The sequence below is a fragment of the Doryrhamphus excisus genome, linkage group LG1 (genome assembly GCF_037039965.1).
Source record: "Doryrhamphus excisus strain RoL-2023G ecotype Guam linkage group LG1, RoL_Dexc_Guam_v1.1, whole genome shotgun sequence".
NCBI classification, from domain to species: Eukaryota; Metazoa; Chordata; class Actinopteri; order Syngnathiformes; family Syngnathidae; genus Doryrhamphus; species Doryrhamphus excisus.
This window is the reverse complement of record NC_136357.1, coordinates 18485195-18511772: the sequence shown is the minus strand read 5'-3', so window position 1 is coordinate 18511772 and position 26578 is coordinate 18485195. Positions and strand designations below refer to the sequence as shown.

The 26578-nt window shown below is 41.7% G+C and overlaps 7 non-coding genes across 7 annotated transcripts; 2 read left to right on the top strand and 5 right to left on the bottom strand.

Moving 5' to 3' along the window:
• Positions 1–5473: 5473 nt before the first annotated feature.
• Positions 5474–5614, top strand: LOC131131737 (U4 spliceosomal RNA). Its single transcript, XR_009130241.1, has one exon. It is a non-coding gene; the product is annotated as a U4 spliceosomal RNA (small nuclear RNA).
• Positions 5615–6356: 742 nt separating this feature from the next.
• LOC131131748 (U4 spliceosomal RNA) lies at positions 6357–6497 on the bottom strand. Its single transcript, XR_009130252.2, has one exon. It is a non-coding gene; the product is annotated as a U4 spliceosomal RNA (small nuclear RNA).
• A 1449-nt stretch (positions 6498–7946) lies between these two features.
• On the bottom strand, positions 7947–8087 carry LOC131131749 (U4 spliceosomal RNA). Its single transcript, XR_009130253.1, has one exon. It is a non-coding gene; the product is annotated as a U4 spliceosomal RNA (small nuclear RNA).
• A 13099-nt stretch (positions 8088–21186) lies between these two features.
• trnan-guu (transfer RNA asparagine (anticodon GUU)) lies at positions 21187–21260 on the top strand. Its single transcript has one exon. It is a non-coding gene; the product is annotated as a tRNA-Asn (tRNA).
• A 1303-nt stretch (positions 21261–22563) lies between these two features.
• Positions 22564–22637, bottom strand: trnan-guu (transfer RNA asparagine (anticodon GUU)). The gene has a single exon. It is a non-coding gene; the product is annotated as a tRNA-Asn (tRNA).
• A 461-nt stretch (positions 22638–23098) lies between these two features.
• On the bottom strand, positions 23099–23172 carry trnan-guu (transfer RNA asparagine (anticodon GUU)). The gene has a single exon. It is a non-coding gene; the product is annotated as a tRNA-Asn (tRNA).
• A 282-nt stretch (positions 23173–23454) lies between these two features.
• Positions 23455–23528, bottom strand: trnan-guu (transfer RNA asparagine (anticodon GUU)). Its single transcript has one exon. It is a non-coding gene; the product is annotated as a tRNA-Asn (tRNA).
• Positions 23529–26578: the final 3050 nt, after the last annotated feature.

Sequence of the window (26578 nt, the reverse complement as noted above, 5' to 3'; positions counted from 1 at the left end):
AATCTCAGCACTGTCCGGTCAGGCGTTTGGCTGGCTGGTTGGTTCTTAGGTGATCAGTCGCTGGGATAGGCTCCAGCTACCAATAAAATTGTTCCATACTCTAAACTGTCAGCGAGTGTCAATGTCTCTGTGACTGGCTGGGCGTTATCCGATCCAGGCTAGGATTCAGCTCCCCCATGATGCAGAACAAAAACAAGTCCAAATGCTGGTCTCCTTGCTCGTGCCCCTTAACCACATCGTCATCATCTATCCGTCTTGTTATTCCTGCTGTCTCTGGGTGAAGATTGCCCAATATACTTCCAATCCAAAGATGTGGAAGCTGACAGATGGAGGTGCTCGCAGACAGCCAGAAACTTGTCATGACGGGAGATAGTGGAAGGTGTGAAGAATAACTCAGCAGGGCCGCTGAGGAAAGTTATTTAAAGCCAAGACTACACAGTAGTGCTCCCTAGTCTTAGTTAAGTAGGCCTCAGCCTGTCAACTTGTCTTTAATTATATTGGCTAAGATGTATGCGAGTCTTAGTTTGCGGCTACTTTGAGCTGGCAAGGAGATATTGTGTTTGGCAGAGCGGGTACAGGCGGCTTGTGGTAGCTGGGAATAACTACAAACTGGCAATAGCGAGGTGACAGCAGGGAGTGGGCTGGTGAGAACAGACTGCAAGCATGTGTGCAACAGGACGCTACATTTGACTTCACATAGGGGCCGTCTACGTGTTCTCCTATATAAAAAAAACCCTGATGTAACCTTGGAGCACGGTGATATTTGTTGGTCTTATCAAATGTCCCCTGATGCACTGGCTGAGCTGTCAGTCCGGGCAAGAAAAATGTCATTGTTACCCTCTCTCGGCTTTAGAACGCAATCTAATCACGACTGCTCCAGCTTGTCCTGCATTGTCCAGGTGGCCTCCGTCGGAGAGACTCTCGCTAATGTCCTTTAGCAGGTGATGTAACCCAGACACACATACACACACACACAGACTCGCTTGTATGATCACACTAAGTGCAAACCACATCCATTTCCTTTTATAAAAACACTGATCAGGTTTTTTGGTCCTCCACAGGGTCTGTACAGTTGAGATTAAGCCTGCAGTGCAGGTCTGCAAATTGGATCAGGCTCATCACAAACGCAATGTGTGGACTTTGCTAACAAGCTTATATATGTTTGGCACAAAAACAAATCAAATGAACTGCACCATATCGACTGCGAATAGGTGAAGTCATCATACGAGGATGGCATTGATTTTTAACCCTACACTGATGAGAGACAACATATGCTTATACTTTTCATAACCACTTTTGTACAACTTATAAATAAAATATATTCAGCATTACTGTTTCTGCTACCTTTGGAATCAGCACCTCCAAGTACAAGTCTGTGGTTCTGGCCCGGAAGAGGAAAGTGCCATTCCCGGGTCGGGGATGAGTAGAGGAGTTTAAGTAACTCAGGGTACTGTTCAAACCTGAATGAAGAATGGAACGCAAGATCGCCACAGGGATTGTTAGACTAGATACTGTAGAACAGCTCTAGTCCTGTCCTATCTGGTCTTTGAGCATAAACTGATAAATCCTGCTCAGATGAGAAGCACAAATCTTCTAAGACAACCTGAGCAGTCCCGTTACCATTGAGTCGATGATTAAAGACTAGACTCTAGTCCTGTCCTATCTGGTCTTTGAGCATGAACTGATAAATCCAGTTCAGATGAGAGGCAAAAATCTTGAAGACGAGATAGGACAGCCTCGTCCTCTCCTCGATAGTCTTTGAGTATGAACCCATGAAACCCGCTCAGATGAAAAGAACATCTTCTAAGACAGGGGTGGGCAAATATTTTGACTCGTGGGCCGCATTGAGTTAACAAAATTGTCCAGGGGGCCAGAACATGTATTTAACACACACATTTTCCTTGAATGATTTGTCTAATTGTAGCTGTATGTTCTCATGTGGCTTTTTTCAGGAGCACTTTAAACATCAAACTATGTCACTAAATTTTACATTTAAAAAAAAAAATGACTAAATAAGACATGTTGCCAGTTTGTATGTTAAAAGTTGAAATACTGAAAAAGCAACTGGCGGGCCGGATTCAAACACTTGGTGGGCCGCATGTGGCCCCCGGGCCGTAGTTTGCCCACCCCTGTTCTAAGACAACCTGAACAGTCCAGTAGCCATCACTTCAATGCTTAAAGGTGAGATAGGGTGGCTCGTTTCCTTTCCGAGTTTCCTATCTAGTCTTTTAGCTTGAACTGATGGAGTCCTGTGAGATGAAACATGTTCAAAGACAACCGGAAGAGTCCAGTTGCTATTGATTCAATGCTTAAAGACTAGATAGGTTGTCACTGGACTGGACTCTCCTGTAATGCTAGCGTGAGAAGCTCTGTCAGGCAACTGTGTTTTTCATCTGACCTCGGATAAGCAGAAGATGGATGGATGGATGGATGGATGGATGGATGGATGGATGGATGGATGGATGGATGAAGGTGATTTTTTTTCTCCAATTTTGGTGGCCTTGGAAGCCACTGCACCTTTAACGTTTGCCTATATTGCCTTGTGGGTCAGTCGCTGTGTACAGGTCATGGTTGAGCTGGAGCCTATCCCAGTTGGGCTAGAGGCATCGTGCACCCTAGACTGATCTGTGAACCATAATAGGACAGACACTGAAGAAAACCCCAAAGACAAGCTTGAGAAGCATGGTGTCAAGAGGCTAAAAGCGTCTTGTGAACAGCATCGTGTCGATGTGATGTACTCCTCCAGTGGGGGGGGGGGAAACACAGAAACTCGTCTTTCCCAGGATGAAACAGACTCTGACAGTATTCATTTGAGATTACTCGGTGTAATCCCCTTATCTGCCTAACTACCTGTCCCAGAAAGTGATCCAAGCATACCCCTATGAGCCTCGTTGGGATTTTTACCTTCCTGACAGGAGCAAATCCTTGCGTCTATAATGTGACAGCCCGGGCATCTTTTTGACTGGCATGCCAATTCTTATCTGGTGAGCACCTTGCTTTATCCCCACAAAAGTGTCACAACAGGTGCAAAGGCCTCCAATATCCACACCTTGGCATTTACAGTTTGTGTTATAACACCAAATACAAGGTGTGCCAAGTGCTTACGGATGAAAAATTGGAAGAAATGGACACATGGACACCAACACCACTTTTATTGGGTCCATCAGTATACTACACATTTGTGGTGTGTCGGTCATGAACAAACGGGTCAAAAGAACTAGTTCTTTTTTGTGAACGGAATGAACGAGGTCACCGCCCCTAAAATACCCGCCCAGTCCTTTCAGTTGCAAATGCTTTGTTTTTTGATTGGCTGGAGAGTCAGTTCACCGTTCCTTTTACAGGGCGGGACTGGCTGCGTACTTGCCTGTCTTATCCCATTGTCGCGCCTCACTGGGTGGGTGAGTGGGTGGGGTTAGCTGACTGAAAGATGGAGACCGAGACCAAGAGATTGACCGACACTGTCGATGACCGCTTTCATTCGGTTCACAAAAATAAACTAGTTCTTTTGACCCGTTCGTTCATGACCGACACACCACGAGTGATCACGTGTTGTTGCGCAGTTCAGTCGGAACGAACATGAACATGAGTGAACGGACTGACTCTACACGGCTGACGACCAATTGACCGAAATGAACGGATCTTTTTACTGAACGAACCTGAATGATCCGGTTCACCGAAATGAACACATCCTCTCTTAAAAGTGGGTTCAAGAGGCAAGGAAATAGTCGTATACTTCGCGTTACTTCACGGAAGGAAATTGCAGGAGGCCATTAACACTTAACATAATATTCTGACTCACGGTGTCATAAAAGACAGAATCTAAAGCTATCACACAGCAACGCAACAGGTAGACAACAAATGTCTATGTTAATGCTAAATATGTAACTTAGCAGCCATTTACAAAACTGTCCAGCAAAGCACGCCGGGAAGAGGGAAGGTCTCCCAGCAATATAATGCTGCAATATTATATTCTGACATGGTATCTACCTGTATGATATCCATATTTAAATATTTACGGATTGACATACATATATAGTATTAATTTGTACTGGATGCGATGTACTTTAGTTTCCGGTTTTTGGTATTACATGTTAAGTAGTATAAACGATGAACATCATATTCGACTGGTAATTTAACCAGTTTACCTTTTAAAAAATCGAAACCAAGATGGAATACTTAGATATTGGCGTTTTATTTGTCGTGTGGAATATTTGGAAGGGCGTTGAAAATGTATTTTTCCACAAACGTTTTAAGGAAGGGACGACAAAAAGCAGGTAGGAGAAGTTTGGACAGCTTCAATTGCATCGTATGACTATTATTATCAACCACTGCTCGCTTTAATAACTATTGCAAACTAGTTTAAACACAGAGTGATTATACCAAATTATATTTTAAAGTCTCAATTGTAGAAAGTAGTATTTAAAATATGTCACAAATAAGCTGTGGTTTATCTGTGTGTGATACAACAGCGACCTCTGGTGTTGTGTGGCTACATTAGCATGATTTGTCGAGGCCGCTAATGTGACGTCATTATAACGATTCCGTTGCAAAGCATTGTGGGTATATGTGGCGAAAAGCTTCTAGTTGCGGTGAATGTAGATGGTTAGATACAGAGATGGTGAGAGGTTGTTGATTAACCACCATATCATGTTTTGGTTATTACGGGATTGTGGCAGTAGAGAAAGTGGAGTATGTGGAGAGTTATTGTAGCCTCGCGCTTCTTAGCTACCCATAATACATTGCCTTTTGATCACATGATGAGGCTGACGCACGTCCATTGGCGGAAGTGCAAATCTATAGTCAAACAGTATGCGTTATTGTATGGTATGATAACCATCCAGATATGCATGTATATCGAGTGATAAGAAAAAATATATTTGTAAAAGATCAAATTAGCTGAATTAAAGTCGTCGGTAAATTATATGTTACATTGTTCGTTTTTGTTTTTGTTGTGAATGATGGCGCATTTATGTTCATTGAAAGCTATATAAAAAGTAATGCTTAACATCCCTCAAGTTAGTCATGTTCACCATTTTGTACGTCTGCAAACCTCGAAAGTCAAAGTGGCCTCACCGCGACACGCATGCGCAGTGTTGACTTGTGTTTCCAAACGTGGAGCATTGTGTCTTTTTGGCTTCAATGGTACAAAACAAACATGGCGATTCACGTTTTATAGTTAATACAATGTGCCTATCAGATTGTCGCATCAATTCGTGCATCACATCAATTGTGAGTGGGTGACAGATTGCCTTTTGTATAATGGCTTCCCACAATGCACTGCGACATGAAGCTCGTTCTATAAACATTTGTTTTTTGCTAAATTGGATGCAAACAAACATTTCGCACATAGCAGGAATAGTTGAACATGATCGAGCGAACATTACATTGTGAATCCTAAAGCATCGTTAAAGCCGACCATAACAGTGGACGGTATGGTGAGTAGTCACTTGCCTGTCCGTGACATTACGTCGGTAGCTTTGCGCAGTGGCAGTATCGTAGCCTATGAGGTTTATCCGAGGCGCGATTATTGCTAGTTGAAAACTTTACCCAATACCCCGCCTTGACGACTTGAAATATAGTCGGCTATGGCAATTTTTGACGGTCTCTACGGAGACTAATTTCGTGTCAAAATAAAAAACATGTATACAATTCACAAACGACATGAATTACAACGCTGCTCACTAAGGCAAAGAAGTGATAAGAAAAGATAATGTGGTGAACCCTTTAAAATCATCGATAATATCAGACAATTGTATCGGCGTATGTACAGACACCGCATTAGGATTAATTTACCTTTTGGCCCCCTCAAGAAGTCAATGGCTTGTACTACATTCTAGTTTCTACCTACAAAATAAGTGACAGCGCCACAATGAAACACATTATTCGAAATAAGAATGCACATTTGTTACATTTAATGAAAAAAAGATAATTAAAACCCCTATATTTTTGGCGCTGGTTCCATCTTTTAAACACTCGCTGATAACTAACCACACCAAATTCAAGATGTGCGGGTCGACTCCATTGCGTTCCGCGAATGGATGGATGTGCCTTATATTTCAAATGCCACGCGGTTCACAAGCCAAACCAGCAAACCACTTCCTGAATCAGTCACGTGGCACGGTGGCTCAAGCGTCATCACCTACGTAATCAAAATACGACTACAAGGAAGCGACTCGGCATCCTCTCCCACATTACTGCCCTGCGTTGGCTTGGTCACCATAATAGAGAGATTCAGAAAAAAACTGTGCAGGCTTATTTTTGTATTATCTGAACTTTAAGTGTTTAGTTAAGAATTGGGCATGAACGCACAATGCTCACTTATACTGCATTATAGCTTGTTACAACATGTAAATTAGCCTCCGTAGAGACCGTCAAAAATTGCCATAGCCGACTATATTTCAAGTCGTCAAGGCGGGGTATTGGGTAAAGTTTTCAACTAGCAATAATCACGCCTCGGATAAACCTCATAGGCTATGATACTGCCACTGCGCAAAGCTGACGATGATATGATCAAGGTGGTTGACCCATTTACCAGCCTACGTTTTACAGTTACGGTCTCTACTTTGACACGCCCATGTACTTCACATATACACGAAGTACACGGACGTGGACAGATGCAAATATCCGTTACTCCTCTTATATTACAATATTTGATGTATGAATAAACACTCTGAGACATCAATCAACTCCATTATGTATTTTATTGTGATAGGGAAAAATACAATTCGCCACAAAGCATCACACTTGAAACACTGCCATCTAGTGGTCACAATGACTTGAAATATAGTCGGCTGTGGCAATTTTTGTCGGTCTCTACGGAGACTAATTTTGTGTCAAATAAAAAAACATGTATGCAATTCACAAGAGACATGAATTACAACGCTGCTCACTAAGGCAAATAAGTTTTTGACGGTCTCTACGGAGACTATAATAATGTAAAAGCAATTAAATTTCCAGCTTACTACAAACGACTCGGTTTCCAAAGCTGATCCCCAAGACGATCAAGCAATTTGAAGGATGATAATGTGATGAATCTCTTCAAAGCACCGATAATTTCAGACAATTGTACCAGCGTATGTACAGACATCTCATTAGGAATCATTTACCCTTTGGTCCCATCAAGAGGTCAATGATATGTACTACAATCTGGTTTCTACCTACAAAATAAGTGATAACGTCACAGTGAAACATTATTCAAAATAGAGATGCACATTTTGTACTTATATGATAAGTAATGAAATATATGAAATAAATATGATTAAAACCCCTATATTTTTGGCCCTGGCTCCATCTTTTAAAATGATAACTAGCCAAAGACCAATCAAACCAAATTCAATATGTGCGAGTCAACTCCATTGCGTTTCGAAATGGACGGATGGATGGATGTCCCTTATATTTTCAAACGGCATGCGGTTCACACGCCAAACTAGCAAACCACTTCCTGAATCAGTCACATGGCAAGGTGGGTCAAGCGTCATCGCCTACGTCATCAAACCACGACTATAAGTCAGCGACTCGCATAAACTTCCGTATTATTGCCCTGCATTGGCTCCCTTTATAGGGAGCAGAATCCAGAAGGAAAACACACACACACATATATATATATATGTATGCCATATACGTATAAAGATATATAGATATATAACTCTACAATCCTTACCGCGATCATATTTCGCCTGGATCTGATTACGCCACACAATCTCCAAAGCCTCGACACAGACCGTAACATCACTTGCTTTTTTAGATTGCCATGTATGTTAACTGTATTTCGACCACCCCCACTTGCGACAAGTTAATCCAAAAGTTGGCCCATTTGAGCTGCCTTACATTTTTAATTATAAGAGATGGAAGTTTTTAGTTATGTTTGGGCAACTGAGAGAGCAAATTGAGGCTATGAAGCAGTCGGACTTGTACTGCGTTATAGCTTGTTATAACACGAAATATAGTCTCCGTAGAGACCGTCAAAAATTGCCATAGCCGACTATATTTCAAGTCGTCAAGGCGGGGTATTGGGTAAAGTTTTCAACTAGCAATAATCACGCCTCGGATAAACCTCATAGGCTATGATACTGCCACTGCGCAAAGCTACAAGTGTGATGGAGAAGGTGGTCGACTCATTTACCAGCCTACGTTTTACAGTTACGGTCCCTTGATTTGAAACGCATGCCAGACCCAATGGGAACCTACTCTATGGTTCAATGTAGATATACACAATACATTTTGTTCTAGAAAGGCTAACCATTTGCCTCGTCTTCCACTACTTATAAACATGTAAAAGTTGCGCATTTTTACAAGGTTCCTAAAACATTGCTAAAATACAGGTTTTGTAACACTACAAAAACTTGTAAACTTTGCTAGCAGTGTCGGTAACAGCAGGGCTAACTCGGCATGAGAGAGTACTCCGCTCTACTCTGTATCTGTTCACCCATCTAAGTTATACCTACTCAAAATGGGCAGGGCATAAACCGGATGTGGGTACGATTTTATTTTTTTTAAAAAATGGGCGTGGCGTAAACAGGAAGTGGGACATGGTTATCATTACAGGGGACCTATTATGCTTTTTCCACTTTTCTGACCTATAAATGTAGTAAGAATGTTGTATTCCCGTGTGAAACCATGCCAAAGTTTCAATATGGATTGATGAGAAGTTGCTATATTTATAATGTATAAATGTAATAATATATATTATTATTATAATATTATTATTATTATATTTTATAATATTTATAATTTTATAAATTTATAATTTATATATTCATAATTATTTATAATATAATTTGTTCTCAATTAGAAATCACTCCACACTCTTTATTGCCCTCTGGTTCTACCATAGCTTACTTATTGTGTGGAAATATGGGCCCCTGTGGCTTTTTTTTTCAAATCTTTCTTCTCTTTTAAAGCACTGTATTTTAGCACCGCCTTACTGTATTACTTTGGTCACACTAAAAAGATAGTTTGATGATAATAGATTGTCCTTGAACTATTATCTAAACTAAAATCATGCTGTTTGGTAACAGCAGAAAGGACACACACCAGCAAATACAAATAGACGGTGTGGACAGGATGAAGGAAAATACATTTCTGGGGATCACAATAGATGAAAATATGATCTGGACACCTCATATTACAAATATACAACATAAGGTGGCCAGAAATATTTCAGTATTGAACAAAGCAAAATTTGTTCTCAATCAGAAATCCCTCCTCACTCTTTATTGCTCTCTGGTTCTACCATATCTTACTTATTGTGTGGAAATATAGGCTCATAACTATAAAAGCAATCTTCACTCGCTAAATGTACTGCAGAAAAGGTCAGTAAGGATAATTCATAATGCCGCCTACAGAGAACATACTAACTCCTTATTTCTAAAATCACAAATACTTCAACTTGCTGATATAGTTCATCTTCAAACAGCTAAAATAATGCATGAGGCTAAAAATAACCAATTATCTAAAATGTCATCCAATACTTATCTACAAGAGAGGAGAAATATGATCTCAGGGAAGAAGTACATTTGAAACACTTCTATGCTAGGACTACGTTATGCTAGCCATAGCATTTCAGTATGTGGAATCAAACTATGGAATGGATTGAGTAAGGAAATCAAACAATGCACAACGATGAGCCAATTCAAGAAACAATACAAGCAGTTGATGTTTGCTAAATACAAGGATGAAGAGTCTTGAACCAGTCATGATGTGCTATATATATCACTATATTGACACTTACTATGGTACCTATTATGGCATTGGATGCTCATATCACCTCCTACTTTGGTACGAGGTGCATTATAAAAAAAACCCAACAACCTTAAACTGTAGTGAAAGTACCAGATGGAGGGGTAGGATTTAATAAGCTTTGGATCTTCCTACTCCTTTTGGACATGTGGAACTGGGAACTGATTATGGGATGCACTCAATTGGAATCTGATGCATGTTCAAATGAAATAAAACCATTACCATTACCATTACCATTACCATTACCATTACCATTACCATTACCATTACCATTACCATTACCATTACCATTACCATATATTATCAGTGGGTCTGTGCTCCGTTTTGTGTTGTGTGATAGAAAGTCCACTCATTTAAAAACAGCGCAAAGGCAGAACATTCCAGTCTTGTCAGGTTTGCTGTCAGATATGAAATGAGACTACCAACTGCTTCTCTCAGGGCTCAGCTGTGCAATTCTAACAATGAACATGTTGTCAACATTTTTGAGGGTACAATGTCAGGAGGTATTTTTTTAATGTCTTGACGCTGTCATGACCCGGCAGCCTATCTGTTTTTGCCACCTGTTATCAAGTGGAAGTGTGGTGTTCCTTTTCTGTAGTTTCCCGTGTCATAATCATGCTGGTGGTGGGGAAGGATGGCCGAAATTAAGCCCTATCAGTGAAGCACTTTTTTCCATATCCCAACGCTCCCTCCTGCATTGTGGTAAACAAATTAGGCCTTTGTGGTTTGAAAGGTCATGGTGCAATTATCCCAACTGCTTTTGTCTGAGGAGTTCAATGCAGTTTGCATCAACAATCGTCTGCAAAATTTGTGCTATTAACCTGATTTGTGAGGCTAAAAGTAAGTCAATACCATTTGTGTCAGAGCACTCCTCTTGCTCAGCTCTGCGCATAAAGTCAAAAATCTATTGATACGTCAGAACATCAATGCAAGACTCAGTAGGCAACTCCAAGCTGGGGCTATGTATCGGATATCTGTCAAAAACCTCAACCTCAGGATGTGAGGGATAGTTACTTTCTAAGGATGAGGTTCATCTGCGCTTCTGGATCTGATATTTGATGTGACAGTATCAGCGTGACACCATTGAGATGATATTACATTGTGAGTAATGAATTAGTGTAAGAGACGACCATAAACTCATCTGTAAAAAATTGCTGTCCTGACCCGACACCCTGGAGTGATTGCTGACCAGTATTACGCCCAATTAAACCACACAAGCTCATCGATGTCAACGCCATCTTGCCATCTAAGACCAAAGAGAGCAACTATTCATGGTTCATCCTCCAGCACATGGTGACACACAACGGGGAATACCCAATAGTCTTTATCTGCTCCTTCATGATCCATGGACAGAGCCTAAACGACAACTGCAACTACTTCCAGTCTCACTCCTGCAGACCACCTACTTGCTAGACCCACACTCGGAGCTAGCCTTCTGGGAGTTCTGGGAACAACCAGTGGTCATCAGCAGTGATGTCAAGGGAATGTTTCACCAAGTCCGCCATTACTTGGCTTGCTGCGGCGGGATGATCAAGAACCTACCATCCATGAATGGCAAGTACTCCTGTTCGAGAAAACATGTAGTCCATGCCACCTTCGCGCTGTTCACAGGCACACTGCCTGCAGAGCGTTCAATCAGAAGATCAAGCCAAGCAGCTGGTAAGCCGACTACACACGTTGGTGACGGACGATGGATTTGAACTCGGAGAATGAGCTAGCAACGTAGCTACTGTTATCAGACACCTGCCCAAAGAATCCCAGTCAGAAAGTACCACACTCTGGGTCACGCAACAGCTGACCCTCAAGAGCGTACACTTGGAATCTTGTGGCAGTCTAAAGCAGACACACTTCTCTACCAGAAACACCAGAGTTGTCCTGAACTGACCTGTGCAACATTTATTGCCTTCTTGCTCGACAATAGGATCGGACAATCCCAAACTCCCTGAAGATCTGCTGCAGGCTTGGAGGGCATGGGAAGATTAACTTCCTCAGTTGGCACAAGTTGGCTTCTGTGCTGATCAAAAAGCTCACAATCAATATCTACGTCGTAGTATACTGGACCGATTCCACCACAGTCTACCACAGGTACTAGCTACAGTCACACTCCTGCATATATAACGTATTTGTAGGCACCAGAGTTGCAGAAATATAACATCTGAGATCCATCAGTGCTTGTCTTCTTCGTCGTATGGAGGAAGTTCTAACTCAGCATTATGACAACCACCTGCAGCACCCCAGATTAGAGCATGTTTTTGCCGAGCTTTGCAGGAATTACTGCATACTGAGAAGCAGAGGAGCAGTCAAGAAGCACCAGCATTACTGCGTGGACTGTAGGAAGTGGAGAAGCCGCCCACAGGTACCAAGGATGGCCTATATACCCCCCTCCAGTTTGAGGCTGTGTCAACCCTTTTTCTACTCCACTGTTGTTGACTGTTTCGGACTGATGATTGTAAGTGAGATGACACACAGAGAAGAGGTGGGGCATTTTGCACAAGTGCCCCATTACTCGTGCCGTCCACCTGGATAGGGAGAGGGAAGCCCTATGAACTCCTCTCAGACCAGGGCACCAATTTGTAAGGATGAAGTAAAGAACTGCATGAAGCCTCCAGTGCCTGAGAACCGGCAGTAAAGAAAAATCTTGCAGCTGAACAGATCAGTTTCTAGTTCAATCCACCTAATACTTCTCACTTTAGCGGTTCCTGGGATCGAGAAGTGAGATCCGTCAAGAACGCCCTTTGTACCATTTTGGATCTGAGACGATGCCAGAGGAAGTGTTAATGACTGTCCTAATTGAAATAGTAAGGTTTCCTCAATTCAAGGCCCTTGGGTTATGTATCCTCTGACCTTGCTGACCCTGATCCTGTCACGCCAAACTGCCTGTTGATGGGGCAGCCAGACTCGTCGCTCCCTCAAGTGGTCTACCTTGCAACAGAACTGCTGAATCAGAAAAGATGGCGTGTTTCCCGGGTTCTAGGAAACATTACATCCAGCACTTCCTTCTTACCTCGCAAGCCCGGCAGAAGTGGAAGACGGAAAGTGATGACATCACCGCAGACACAGTCGTCCTTATCGTGGATCAACAAACTCCAAGAGCCCTCTGGCAAGTAGGGACGGTGAAGACTGTTATTCCTGGAGCAGACAGCTGTAATTCAAGTGAAAAACCTTGACGTCTCGTCAAGCGACCACCTTTACCTCAGGACAGTTTTCACACCTAATGGTCAAATTTGGGGGCGGCTGTCCAAAAGACTGTTTGATGGTACCTGTTCTGGACCACCCACCTACCCTAAATATAAGAAGACACCAATGTAGATGTGGACATTCCGTCCTGAGGACTGAACTCACTGAAGTGCTGTCCTGACCCGACACCCTGGAGTCACTATAGTGGAGTCACTATACCGACCAGTATTACACCCAGTTAAACTCCTCACTACAGCAACTTTTGATGTCTCAATGGACTTTTGTGTAGTTAATTTTTGGGTATATTACAAAATATAAAGATGCCATAATGTTTACCAATGACCTGATAAAGTCTCAGTTTAGTTTTAATACATTTGAGGACTGTGCCAGTTTCTGCCAGTCGCCACGCTCCAAGGATTTACTTGAACATTGTAATCGTAAATGTAGATATACGTCAATCATTTTGTCATAGAGAGGGCAACAGTTTGGGTGTCCAACAGTCCAACTGTATGTATTTTTTCTTATGGGACACTAGAGGGCAGGCTTCTTCAAATTGTCCATAAGATGCGACTCAGCTAAAGTTTAACTACAAACGTTTCAATCTAAACTGCATGTATGGCTTGAACAGTTTGTATGAGAAATATCTTCTATGTTTTGATGTTTTATTTTTATGATGTGAATACACACAGTACAATACTGAAGCCATTGCTCTTCATTGAATTCATTGAATTTGTTTTCAATATACGGCAGATTATTATTATTATATTATTGCATCCTAGCATGGATATACACAAGTCACGCTTAAACTCTCAGAAATAAACCTGATCTCCGACAAACATAAACACAACGCATGGGGTCCCAGGATTAGTTCCTAGGTAACCATGACGATGTGACGATGCAGGTGATTGCCATGGAAACCGGTGTAGTCACAGTCTTTTATGTTCTTTGAGGAAAGGCATTGCAACATTTCTTCTTATCTTTAATTTAAAAAGTGAGTCCATACACCAGTTTTCTACACCACGTGTCATCACTAGGGTCTTGGGTATGATGGAGCCTATCCCAGCTGTCTTTGTTTTTTTCAAAACGGATTTAATTAATAAATGATGGCAGTTTCATAGTTGACTATGGCCTATTATTATATGGCCTAATATTATCATATGTAGTGTTGTGGGCACTCGTAGGCATCAGTAATGTTACATTGATGAGACATTGCCTGCGGAAAGTCAGCCATGGATGAAGAGCCCGACATGACATAGTGGAAAAAAAGTTCTCCTCACATTCCGTGTGGCAGTGGTATGTTTTTAGCTTCTTTTTGTCCTTCTTTCCAAATCAATTTGAACCCTACTCTTGGAATAACTACAGTGGAGGCTAACTAGTTAGCTTGGTAAAGTGCTGTTGTTAACCCCTAGATGCACGAGTGACTGGACCCTACACTCTTCCATAAGTGGGTCAAAAATGACCCATACTAAAATCAATGGGTTTTTGTGCCAATTTTGGCATTTTGGTTAGGAATAATCACTTGTATGATATTTAAATTAAAAACGTGAATGGCATGATATCAAAAACATGTTTTTTGAGGAATACCTGGAATATGAAATGATAAAAAATTTTGATTACGAAGATATTTCAAGAAAACAATCTAACCAGGTCATTTTTGACCCACTTATTGGTTGGGGTAGTAACACAAAAACAAAAATTTCTTAAAATGTATAAAAGGTAAGTTAAAAATGTGAATGGCATGATATAAAAAAAACATGTTTTTTGAGGAATACCTGGAATATGAAATGATAAACATTTTTCATTACGAAGATATTTCAAGAAAACAACCTGACCGGGTCATTTTTGACCCACTTATGGAAGGTTGGGGTAGTAACACAAAAACAAAAATTTCTTAAAATGTTTAAAAGGTAAGTTAAAATGTGAACGGCATGATATCAAAAACATGTTTTTTTGAGGAATACCTGGATTATGAAATGATTAAAAAAATTTCATTACGAAGATATTTCTAGAAAACAACTTGACCGGGTCATTTTCGACCCACTTATGGAAGGTTGGGGTAGTAACACAAAAACAAAAATTTCTTAAAATGTATAAAAGGTAAGTTAAAATGTGAACGGCATGATATCAAAAACATGTTTTTTGAGGAATACCTGGAATATGAAATGATAAAAAAATTTTATTACAAAGATATTTCAAGAAAACAACCTGACCGGGTCATTTTTGACCCACTTATGCATCTAAGGGTTAAAGAGGGGTTCGTCTCCTGTGTAGTTTGTGTACAACATGTGCTCAATGTGGTCTAAACAAAGCTAGCAGTACCGTGAGAGTGTATGTCTGTGTGTGGTAGATGCATATCAGACAGCCATGAATGTATCAAGTGACTCCTGTAGAGCAGCTACACACAATAACCCACACAGAAAGCTTTCTAGGTCTTTGAGAATCTCCACCTATTACCTCACGGGCGCCACACTTTTTGGGACATGTGTTGTCCGTGGCCAGCATGTCGAGGAAGTAAGGTAATCAGAGGAAGTGTGTCCTGGGTTTGAGTGATTCGTGACACCCAGATGCTTGCCACTTGCCCTCTGTCGAAAATCGGTTGCGTGTAGATCGTGAGTGCTGCGTGCAACTCGTGCGTGTTAGGTGCGCTTCATGTACGGCTGTTGTATGTTTCACTCACCGGGGGGTATACACATGTGGGGATTGTACGAGGCTCCTGTAGCCCACTTGCATGATGGGCGTACGGGCGTCCTGGGGGTCCGAAAATCCATGCGGGCCATTTACGTGTCTCTTGCTATTTTTCCCATTTTCTGTAGTGATGTAACTCCCCATTTAAAGAATGATCGTGGGAATGGTACATGTTTCGCCCAAAATATTCCAAGTTTCTCTTGCTGGGTGTAGTTCCAGTTATTGAGAAGTGGTTTGGTTTCTGTCTTCATCTCTTTGGTCATGGAAATAGCTTCAAAGCTCAACAGTTTGCCTTCTACATTCTCAACCTCCCTCCTGTTAGTCTTGGCGGTCATCCACAAAGCCATCTGAGCCACAGCCTCATCGACTGAGATGACCATGACCGGACTCTCATAGTCTGTTGCCTGGGGCGCTCGTCTGCTCTTCATGCTGTAGTGCACGGCTCTAAAGGCTGGATGAATAATGGAGTGGCTTGGCACTAAGGTTTATTCATCTGCCAAACGAGTGCACAGCGAGGCTTGTCTCATCTCTTCATTGCCAGTGAGTGCATTTGTTACCTGAAGTTACCAGCGGCAGCATAATACCGTGCCCGTGTCGGGGTTTCATAGACCTCATAAGCAAGTTGCAACAGCAGAAAATGTGCAGATTGCAGTTGCTAAGAAACTACTGAGGTGTTGGTGTTGGACAGTGATAATTATACTACAAGAATGTGATTGTGTGTGAAGAATTCATCCAGTTTGAGATGTGGAGACAAGATCCCTGACAATGTAACCGTGCCAGACAACCAAAGTAAACAAAGTCGAGAGCCGTGTGCTTCAGTAGGCCGTTTGAATGTTAATCTTATTCCTCGTGTCAAAGGAAGCACAGTCAAAGAACGCCAGCTCACTTACTGTATATCAGACACGTCTCTGTGGGTTTGTCAGTCGGCCGTTGAAGGTCGCCTGGTGCCTGGTTATTGGACGCCATTCATCTTGACAAATGCCAGCTCAGAATTGGAGGGGCCTGCAATGTTCAATGTTTATGGCAGGCTGATAGGTTTGTGGTCGTTTGATTGTCTGATGACGGTGCAGTGGTTGCCCGTCTCAAAGTCAAAGTGTTCTGTGACTGTGATTTGAAAATATTTCCTGATATTCAACTGGTACCTTTTAAAATATAGTGCTGACAAAATATTAGCTGTATACCAGAGAGGGTCAGGGGGCCAAAACTCAACATTAGGTTGCTGACTGAACAGATATTTTCAACACTTATATATAGATATAGATATATCTTCATATAGAGGACACTCTATGACACGGGACACTCGGTTCACAAGACGAGGCTCCTCCCACAGAGATAAAGGCTATGGTCACACAGCAGGGTCTTTTTTATGCGATTGTCCAGATGACCAAATGGTAATGGTAATGGTAATGGTAATGGTAATGGTAATGGTAATGGTAATGGTAATGGTTTTATTTCATTTGAACATGCATCAGATTCCAATTGAGTGCATCCAATAATCAGTTCTCAGTTCCACATGTCCAAAAGGAGTAGGAAGAAGCAAAGCTTATTAAATCCTACCCCTCCATCTGGTACTTTTACAATCAGTAACTGTTACATTTGTTCACTTCCTGCTTTCCATAATACAGTTTAGGTTTTTTGTTTTTTTTATAATGTACCTCGTATTTTTAGCCTTATGCATTATTTTAGCTGTTTGAAGATGAACTATATCAGCAAGTTGAAGTATTTGTGATTTTAGAAATAAGAAGTTAGTATGTTCTCTGTAGGCGGCATTATGAATTATCCTTACTGACCTTTTTTGCAGTACATTTAGCGAGTGAAGATTGCTTTTATAGTTATTAGCCCATATTTCCACACAATAAGTAAGATATGGTAGAACCAGAGAGCAATAAAGAGTGTGGAGTGATTTCTGATTGAGAACAAATTTTGCTTTGTTCAATACTGAAATATTTCTGGCCACCTTATGTTGTATATTTGTAATATGAGGTTTCCAGCTCATATTTTCATCTATTGTGATCCCCAGAAATTTATTTTCGTTCACCCTTTCAATGTCCACACCGTCTATTTGTATTTGCTGGTGTGTGTCCTTTCTGCTGTTACCAAACAGCATGATTTTAGTTTTACTTAGGTTCAAGGACAATCTATTATCATCAAACCATCTTTTTAGTGTGACCATTTCTTCTCTGACCTTTCTAATGATTTTGTCTGTACTCCCTCCAGAACAAAAAGCAGTGGTATCATCCGCAAATAATACCAGCTTTAAGTCTTTTGTTACTTTGGAGATATCATTGATGTACAAGTTGAACAGTTTTGGCCCCAGTATTGACCCCTGGGGAACTTCACACGTAATATATGAACTTGAAATAAATGCCACATATTAATATGAACACAAAGCCTCTGGAAAGCAACGCAGTAACGCATGCACAAAAGCACAACATCACTTGCATCTCCGAACCGATACTGGGCAAAAATATAGTCCGGTAACGGCGATACTGATCCGATTCTGTGTGCAAATTCACCTATTGTGTCTTCTACATTTTACAAAGTATTTCAAATCATAGCATAAGGACTGCAAACATCAAAGTCACTTGTTGATGTATTGTACATCCTTAAAGTGGAACTATTATGATTTTTCCACTTTTCTGACCTATAAATGTAGTTAGAATGTTGTATTCTTATGTTAAACGATAGCAAAGTTTAGATAATTAGTGATGTCACATTTAGGCAGACTTCCAAATATGGGCGTGCACTGTAGGCCAGATACGCTCTCTGCCCTCCCCTAAGCTCTGCTTCCGTGTTTACGTTTTTAGGAATGGCTCCCAGGAAGTGTTTCTTTGAGTATAAGGGGTTCCTAATGAGGAAACATCAGGCAGAAGAGTTCTCTACCAGAAATGAACAATATTTGAATCTGTCAACAGCATTTAACTCTGGATTGTTACTTTTACGTGAACATGGGCCGCGATGCAGCTGGACTAGCCGAAAAACGGTTTCTGAAGCCTGACACCTTTCCAACGTTACTTGGTCATGTGGAAGAGTCAGAAGAACAAGTGTTCTTTCCGTGGTCTCTCACTAGAAGGGGGCGCTCTGTGACCCTGCTGGTTTTACCTTCAGGAAGATTCTAAAATACCAGCCTCTGACATTTCACTCTTGCAGAGTAAATGTCAAGGACAACCACGGTCAAAGCCGGACCACTGAGAGCATCAAACTTCATTGTGGCTGCTGATGGCAATCAAACCCTGCAGGATTTTGTGGCAGGGTTTTCAAACATTTGTGACAAAAGTTGCAAGGTTTTGAGTCTTCTTTTTTTCAATAATATTGCATATGAATTTGTTGTCAGTGTTTTAAGGGTTTTTTGAAATCTTATGTACTATATCCACTGCCGCACACAACTCAGATTGTTTACGTTTATTATTGATACCGGTATAAGTCATGTTCTTATCATTGGAAGAATCTGTACTGGTATATATTTTTCCTTTTGCCAGGGATTCTATAGCTGCACAATACATTTGTACTGAGTACTGAGTACTGAGTGTGGCCAGTTGCAGCAGTATGGCCCTGGATTAGTGGAGGAACATTAATTGTAGCATTCCCAGTGGTGAGCTCAGACAACAAAGTTGCCAGAAATCTAGCGTTGTCTATGCCATCTGACATCTGACATTGCTAGGGTTTCTCCAGCAAGGGTGCTCCTCACCACACGTCTGATTTTCTTGGACTGCCGGCACAGGTGGGAAAACCGCCCTCTTTCTCCCTCATGAGCAATCAAGGCCCCTCCCTGGGAACCTCCATCAGAAAGGTTAGCAATTGAGGCATCATTGAACACAACAAGGTCGAGCATATCTTTGTTTCAAATATTGAAACTTTAGGGTCACCATTTCTGACTTTAGTCTGTACTTTTTTCAACTGACTATCTCTAGAAGACGCCGGGGTACTGCAGACAGTTTTCCATTTCAGTTTGACCTTCGTCATTTTGTCAGCATTCACATCCCAGCCACTTCCGTTGTCTACTTCATCACCTGGATTACCTTCTGCATGATCTGAAATCTGTGTGTTGGACTTACAAAGCCTTGAGTGATGGACTCAAACAAGAAGTCCACCACGTCTTACAAATACATCCATCCATCCAGACCAATAACTACTTTCATATTTTTCATCTGTGTATCTAAGTTGCTTACAGAGAACCCTCCTTATTCTTTGAACGTTGAGCTTCTGTGAACGCCTTTTCTCCTCGTCTAGTACTCACAGGGTCCCTTCCAGACCAGGTATGGCTTGTCAACCAACACAGATAGAAGATTTGGGTACTGACCAAAAACTAGTATGGGCTGTACCCATTGAAATTATGCATAGTGTTCTGAACCACAAGAGCCCAATCAAGGTCAACATGCTAACCAGTCCTTGTGGATGACGTCTGTAGTCCAGGCTGGATCCATAATGGCTGATCCAATGGATTCAGTCAGGAAAATCTCAGAATCAGACATCGGGGCTTTTGTAAACAGTGTGATGTTGCACTCCTCCACACTGTCTTCTGGTAACTTTACTTGTTCATTCAGTCTTGATCCTGATCTCCTACCAAACCTGTCCGGTGGATTAGTCCCTGGAAGTGCTGTTCTTCTTCTACGCTTGTGCTTTTTGCTGTGTGTAGAAAGCCACATTCTGGCTCACTTGTATTCAATTTGCTGCACCTGGAGTTTGCCCTCCAAAAATCATCTTCAGCGCAGACTTCATGGAGAACGTCAGCTCTGTGGACGCCTTTCATGCCAGATGTCAATGCAACCAACGTGAGGGTAGGCTTCATATGTGCCATCTTTCTCCTCCTTTAGAAACCTTCTTTTCCACTGAAATATCAAGTGTTGGATGGCTGCCTTGATGTGCTAGATGGGGGGATGATGGAAGTGCTGGGTGGCTGGAGGGACATTTTGCTGGGTGGCTGGGTGGAGGTGCAGGGGGACCGGTTGGAAACGTGGGGTGGCTGGAGGGACATTTTTTTTTTTGCTGGGTGGGTGAATGGATGTGCTGGTTGTAAGCTGGAAAATCAAATACGATTTCAGTCAGTCCTCTTGATATGATATGAATTTTAAAAATAACTACAATGTAGTATTACATTACAAATATGTGAAATACTACCTTATCTCCTTCTTGACCATCAACACCACCAAAGGCAGAAAACCGAGAGGGCTGAGTGGATATATCTGAGCTCCATGTGCGATGTTGAGTGGTTGTTGTGCCAGATGACAAGGTGGTTGCCATGGTGATGGATCCCGGAAAGGAAGCTCTTGGGCCAGAACCAGTAGGAAAGGATGCAGTAACTTTAAAGGGTTCCAAGTCCAACATTGTGGGATCCTCTGTGATGTCACAGAAGCCCTGATCTGTGACATGACCTGATCTTACGCTCGTAAGAAATGGCTGAGTGACTGTACGTATGACTGGTATGTCAATACTGTATGTCAGTGATTTTCAACCACTGTGCCGTGGCACACTAGTGGACACAATCCCATGCTCAGTTAATCACTGGGCAGGACTAGAGTCCAAGCTCGCTGTGTGAACGTCTGTCAGATGACCGTGACTGATGACTTAACTTCCCTATGGCAGCAAGTCTCTGTGGCGCAATCGGTTAGCGCGTTCGGCTGTTAACCGAAAGGTTGGTGGTTCGAGCCCACCCAGGGACGAGTTTTGCTTTTAACAAAAGCAGACATGAGCTTTCCTCCAAAATCTTGGTATGCAGAAGAATCGGAATAGAGTACTAAGTGGAGGTATGATACCTTTGTCAACAGCAAAGACTGCGTTTGTTTAGCACAAGTTCAGATACAATAAGACTCAACAATGTTGGTGCTTCCACCCCAGCCAGGAACTAGTTGCTTTAATTTCCTTGTTAGTTTTGTCCGCATTCGCATCAATTGGAAAGTAGCTTGTGCAGCCTTGAATGTTGAGGTTCAAAGGTTGCCTGCTCTTTGGCATTGATACCATGCTGGTTATTTTCCACCGCTGTGTCACTCTCCCCAGCCTTGGGCTCAGCTTGAAAAGGCAATCCACTCCCCTGCACGGTTGGTTTGGGCTGTCTTCAGCCAATGGCATCAGCCAATGCCCGGTCACCCCGGGGTTGTTTTCTCAGCCAGATTTCTTTTTGACAATGGCTTCCATGCTGGAGGACTGGACTTCACAGAAGTCAAATCTTCATTTGTACAAAAATAATTAGTGTTATCGAGATCCGTCTGTGACATTTTAATGCAACCCTGCTAAGAAGGTTGCAGACTGCACCAGTAACAAATTAAGGTTGATTTCATAAACCACAAAGGACCAAAGGCAAGGGCCACGAAACTTTACCAAATCATCTTGACCTATGACAGAAGGCCAAGGCTAATGCATAACAATGTTGATATTCTCATTTAAATATGCCTGGTGTATATTTTAATTCTCTCCCCAGTTAAAGGTCAGCCACACAGCAACTTGCCTGCCAGCGTGAAACACACTGAATATCAAACAAGGAGAGCGATATAAGCGTCCCTGAGTAAAATATTACAGACTTAACATTTATGGCTTGAGAATTAAAAACCATATTATCTGATGTTGATAGCCGTCATGCAACAGTCAGACATAAATATCATTTCTTGTCTTGCCGGAGGTACATTGGCTGCCCTGCCCTTCCACAGAGTCTGGAGCAGGAAATACTTTTTACATGAGCTGGAGCTATTCCACAGAGGGCTGATTAGGTGCTAAAAAGGGAGTCATTCACCGGATAATGAATACTGCTCGATAAAAATGTTCTGGAAATGTCACTGATGACGCATAATCTCTCATTAAGTCAGTTTTTTTTATTTTTCTCTTCCCTCATGGATGTGGTTGCTGTGTTTTGACACGTGTGATTACATGTATGATTTATGCAACCCCCAACAAAGGCAAAACCACAAAGGTGAAATGTGCTGCTTTGACTGCTTTATTCCATCAACTTTTAAACATGATCGGAAAACAGTGCGTCCCTGGGTGGGCTCGAACCACCAACCTTTCGGTTAACAGCCGAACGCGCTAACCGATTGCGCCACAGAGACATGCAGAGCCGAGCCTTGCATAGCCTACTTAATTGTGCTGTGAAGTGTGTGATGCTTATCTCGGACGCTCGTAAACTGGGAATTGTCCTTTTCCTTTGGCTTTACTCTGTGCAACCCTGCCCCCACCCTCCTTGTGCGCCTGCAAAGCAAACAGTTCCTCCCCCGCACGCTCAGTGCCGGTTGAGCTTTGCTCTGCATTGTTCCGTTTGCATCTTTACATGGGGCTTTTCTGTAAATTAGGGTTGTTTCTGTTGCGGTTTTTGGTTCTGCTGGTTTCACACAGATACTCAGGGTTAGCTTTGATGCTGCATTTGTGATTGTAGATTAAAGATTCCTGGAGGATTAATGCTGCAGGAGTGACAGGACGGGTTATACTTTGTGGAAATGGTTAACAAAACTTTTACTTGTCTGTTTTAGACAAAAACAAACATAAATCCCAAAGGTAAGGTCAAAAGAAATTGCGTCCCTGGGTGGGCTCGAACCACCAACCTTTCGGTTAACAGCCGAACGCGCTAACCGATTGCGCCACAGAGACGCTTGACGTACCATGCAGAGGTTTGGAATTTCAAATGTACCATGCGTGACGTTACAGTATGTTGGAAAGGTGATCAAAACACGGCTGCGGGGCGGGTCTCTCTTGTTCTCTGTAAAGTTTGTCTTTATTCATAACACAGCTAAATGGACAAATATGAAAATTTACTGTATTTCATTTGTGGTGTATTTATTGTATACGTTTTAATTTCTGTCATGAGAACAGGTGAGGTACAGACCTTGTAGTGGCCGTACTGAACTGGAGTGTGCTCGAACAAAAACAAGTCGTCCCTGGGTGGGCTCGAACCACCAACCTTTCGGTTAACAGCCGAACGCGCTAACCGATTGCGCCACAGAGACTTGTGCAACACTCGACGCTAACGTCGTTTAGTAAAGTCATCATAGCAGTTAAAGCATTAATGCAGTCGCTCTTTGTTATATCGAGTCTTCAATATTGCTCCCTCACTCTATCGCTACTTAAATCATTAAAATTATTGCTGTATCACAAAATATTAGTCAAAAATATTGAACAATAGTTACATGTAGTGGTCTGATCACTAATGACATCTCAACATTTATGAGACATGACATAGACATAGACACATGGTGAAAACAAGTTGTCCCCCTAATCCGTGTGGAAGTGGTAAGTTTTTAGGCTTCTTAATTTAGGCTTCCTCACTCCATTTGAAACCCTTCCTTAAGTTTTGAAGTCTATTGAAGGCTAAACCAGTGAGCTTGCAAGCCTGCATGTCGCCATCTCGTGTCCCTGCACTGATCCTATCATTGACACATTAGGAATGTGGTGTAAACAAAGAATAATATAAGTACAAAGGTGACTATAGGGGTGTTATTTCATGTCTACACAGCTCTAATAATGGCACAAAAATGCGTTTAGAGAGTCATAAACACCTTTTCTGTGCTCTAACTACAAAAATATTCCACATCTCAAAAAGATCCTCATTGAAACGTTACATTGTACTACATGCCTGACAACCCTAATGTGTGGTGTAGAGGGAAATGTTGCCACAAATGTTGGTTTTGGTGAAGATTTTCGATGTTGTTGTGTGTGATTAGTCAGAGGAAAAGGGAAACCTTCTCCACAGACGCAAGCAACCAGGGAACTCCTTCCATTCTGGTTGTCATAGTAACCGATTAGCCGTTAGAAGGGTCAGCCTGGTTAGAAGGCTGGCGTTATGGCATGTACAGTGTATACAGTGTATCATATAATCATATATATCTTCATGAGTGAACCAGCCATATTGCATGTTAATATTTTCAACACCCTTTTTGGACGGGCTTATAAAAATGTCATGCTGTTTCTACATTAACAAAGATGTCATTTTGACAGGGGCAATGGCACATAGCACAGCAGGAAAATATTGCACTTGCTGCCAGATGGTGGCCTTTGCATTGCGTTCCTGCGGCTGGGGCATAGTATTTTGGCACAATGGTACAGATGATTGTATGACATAATTAGCTGTAGCCATTGTGTCAACAAAAAATAATTATGATGGAAAGACGCAATACACCATAAGTAAAGTCAGTCTTAAAGTATACAGTAGCATTAGTGCAAAATACATCTGAATGACTTTTGTCCAGCCTGGTATTAAATTCCACGCAGCTGACCATTTCTACCACTTTAATGTAAAGAAGTCCCTTTCAACTCTCTCACCATGTTATCTCAGCGTGGAAAGCCTGTTTAATAGCCTTGCGGTTGCCATGGAAACTCTCTGCCATGATTTCTGATGGCGTGAAACGAGACACTGAACATTTGTTATCATGTGAATTCTCTTTGATTTTTATGGACACGACGGAGGATGTCGACAGTCTTTTATTGCAATCCTAACGACTGCCAGTTGCGTGTGTTTGTAAAGACTTAAGAAGGGGCAACGGGCTCGTCTTTGCCGCTGTCTCTCAACTGTAAACTGAGCATGACCCTGCAGGAGCAGATCCATCCAGTAAAAGCCAGTCATCGGGCCTACGTGCATTGGTGCCTTTAAACTCCTAGTAAGCCTTCCATTTGAACCATTTTCTCTTTATTAATCTCACTTACAGTTTTAGTCACAGGATGTCTTGTTTGAAGTTTTAAAAAGTTTATGCCACCTGAAAATGGTGTCTTTGTCGCTACTGTATCTAGATCAGTGATTTTCAACCACTGTGCCACAGCACACTAGTGTACCTTGAGAAACCGTCAGGTGTGCCCTAAGGAATTATCCAATATCACTTTTTATAGTTAACATTTATTAATCATCATTTGCAAATATTATGTCAATAGCCATTATGTCAATAGTATACATGGACCCAAATATTCCAATTGCATTTGGTTTATTTGCTCAAACGGAAAGAATTGAACAGGGATGGAATATTCCTTTAACCAATCCGATTGAGGTATCTTGTACCCGCTCAAACGGAAAGTTGTCAGGGTGCCTTCTTCTTCCTGGTGTTTTTCTTCTTCTGTTGTTTATTGGCGGTTGGCAAGCAGCTTTCGTGTGCATTAGCGCCATCTGTGGAACAGAATCTAAACCCTTCTATACGCCATTCACAAGTGCAGTTTTATTAAAAAAGAAAATATATATCTATATAAAACATGTCCCGAGTTTAATTATAAAATATTAGCAAGATTGAATTTGATCTTTTCCTGTTTAAATTTATCCCGGGTGCGTTCTTTCAGCGCATGCTCAGATATGACGTAACACGCAGATCCAGACGTTCTTCACTTTTAGAAATGGAGGCCAGCAATCGGCACTGGACTAAGTAAAGTTTGTTTTTGATTCAAACTAAATTTCAAGACTGGACAGACGAAAAACTGGCAATACGGAGTTATTCCAACAAGTGAAAGAAAAACTTGGGGAAGCCGGTATCACGTGATGTTGATGTTTACGTTTTACTGGGCATGCCCCATTGACTATTCTGTTTGATTTTCACGGTGCATGTAGACCAGAGATTGGAATATTCAATTTTTGGTTAGTGGTGTGCCACAAGATTTTTCCAATGTAAAAAACGTGCTGTGGCTCAAAAAAGGTTGAAAAACACTGATCTACATGATCTCATTTTGTTAACGGGCCAATTGCCGCCCCCCACTGTGAGATGAGAAAGTAAGTAAGATGAAGTGATTCCTGCCACAATATCCAATCCCCAACTGAATAAAAAACGACATACTGTACATTATGATGGGTATTTGTATTTGTATTCATTTTGTTGTTACTTATATTCCTAAACTACACATTTGGTTACAGCAAAAATACCGAAGCAACTGATCTTTCAGATGGAGTCAAACACGTACTGTATGCTCCGATATGGCATCCTCCTCAGATTCCCCATTAACCAAAAGCTGGCGCAGGTGTGTTCCTGTGCTCTGATTCATCCCACTAATCACTTCACCGATTGGCCTCTCGCTGTTATTTCAGCAG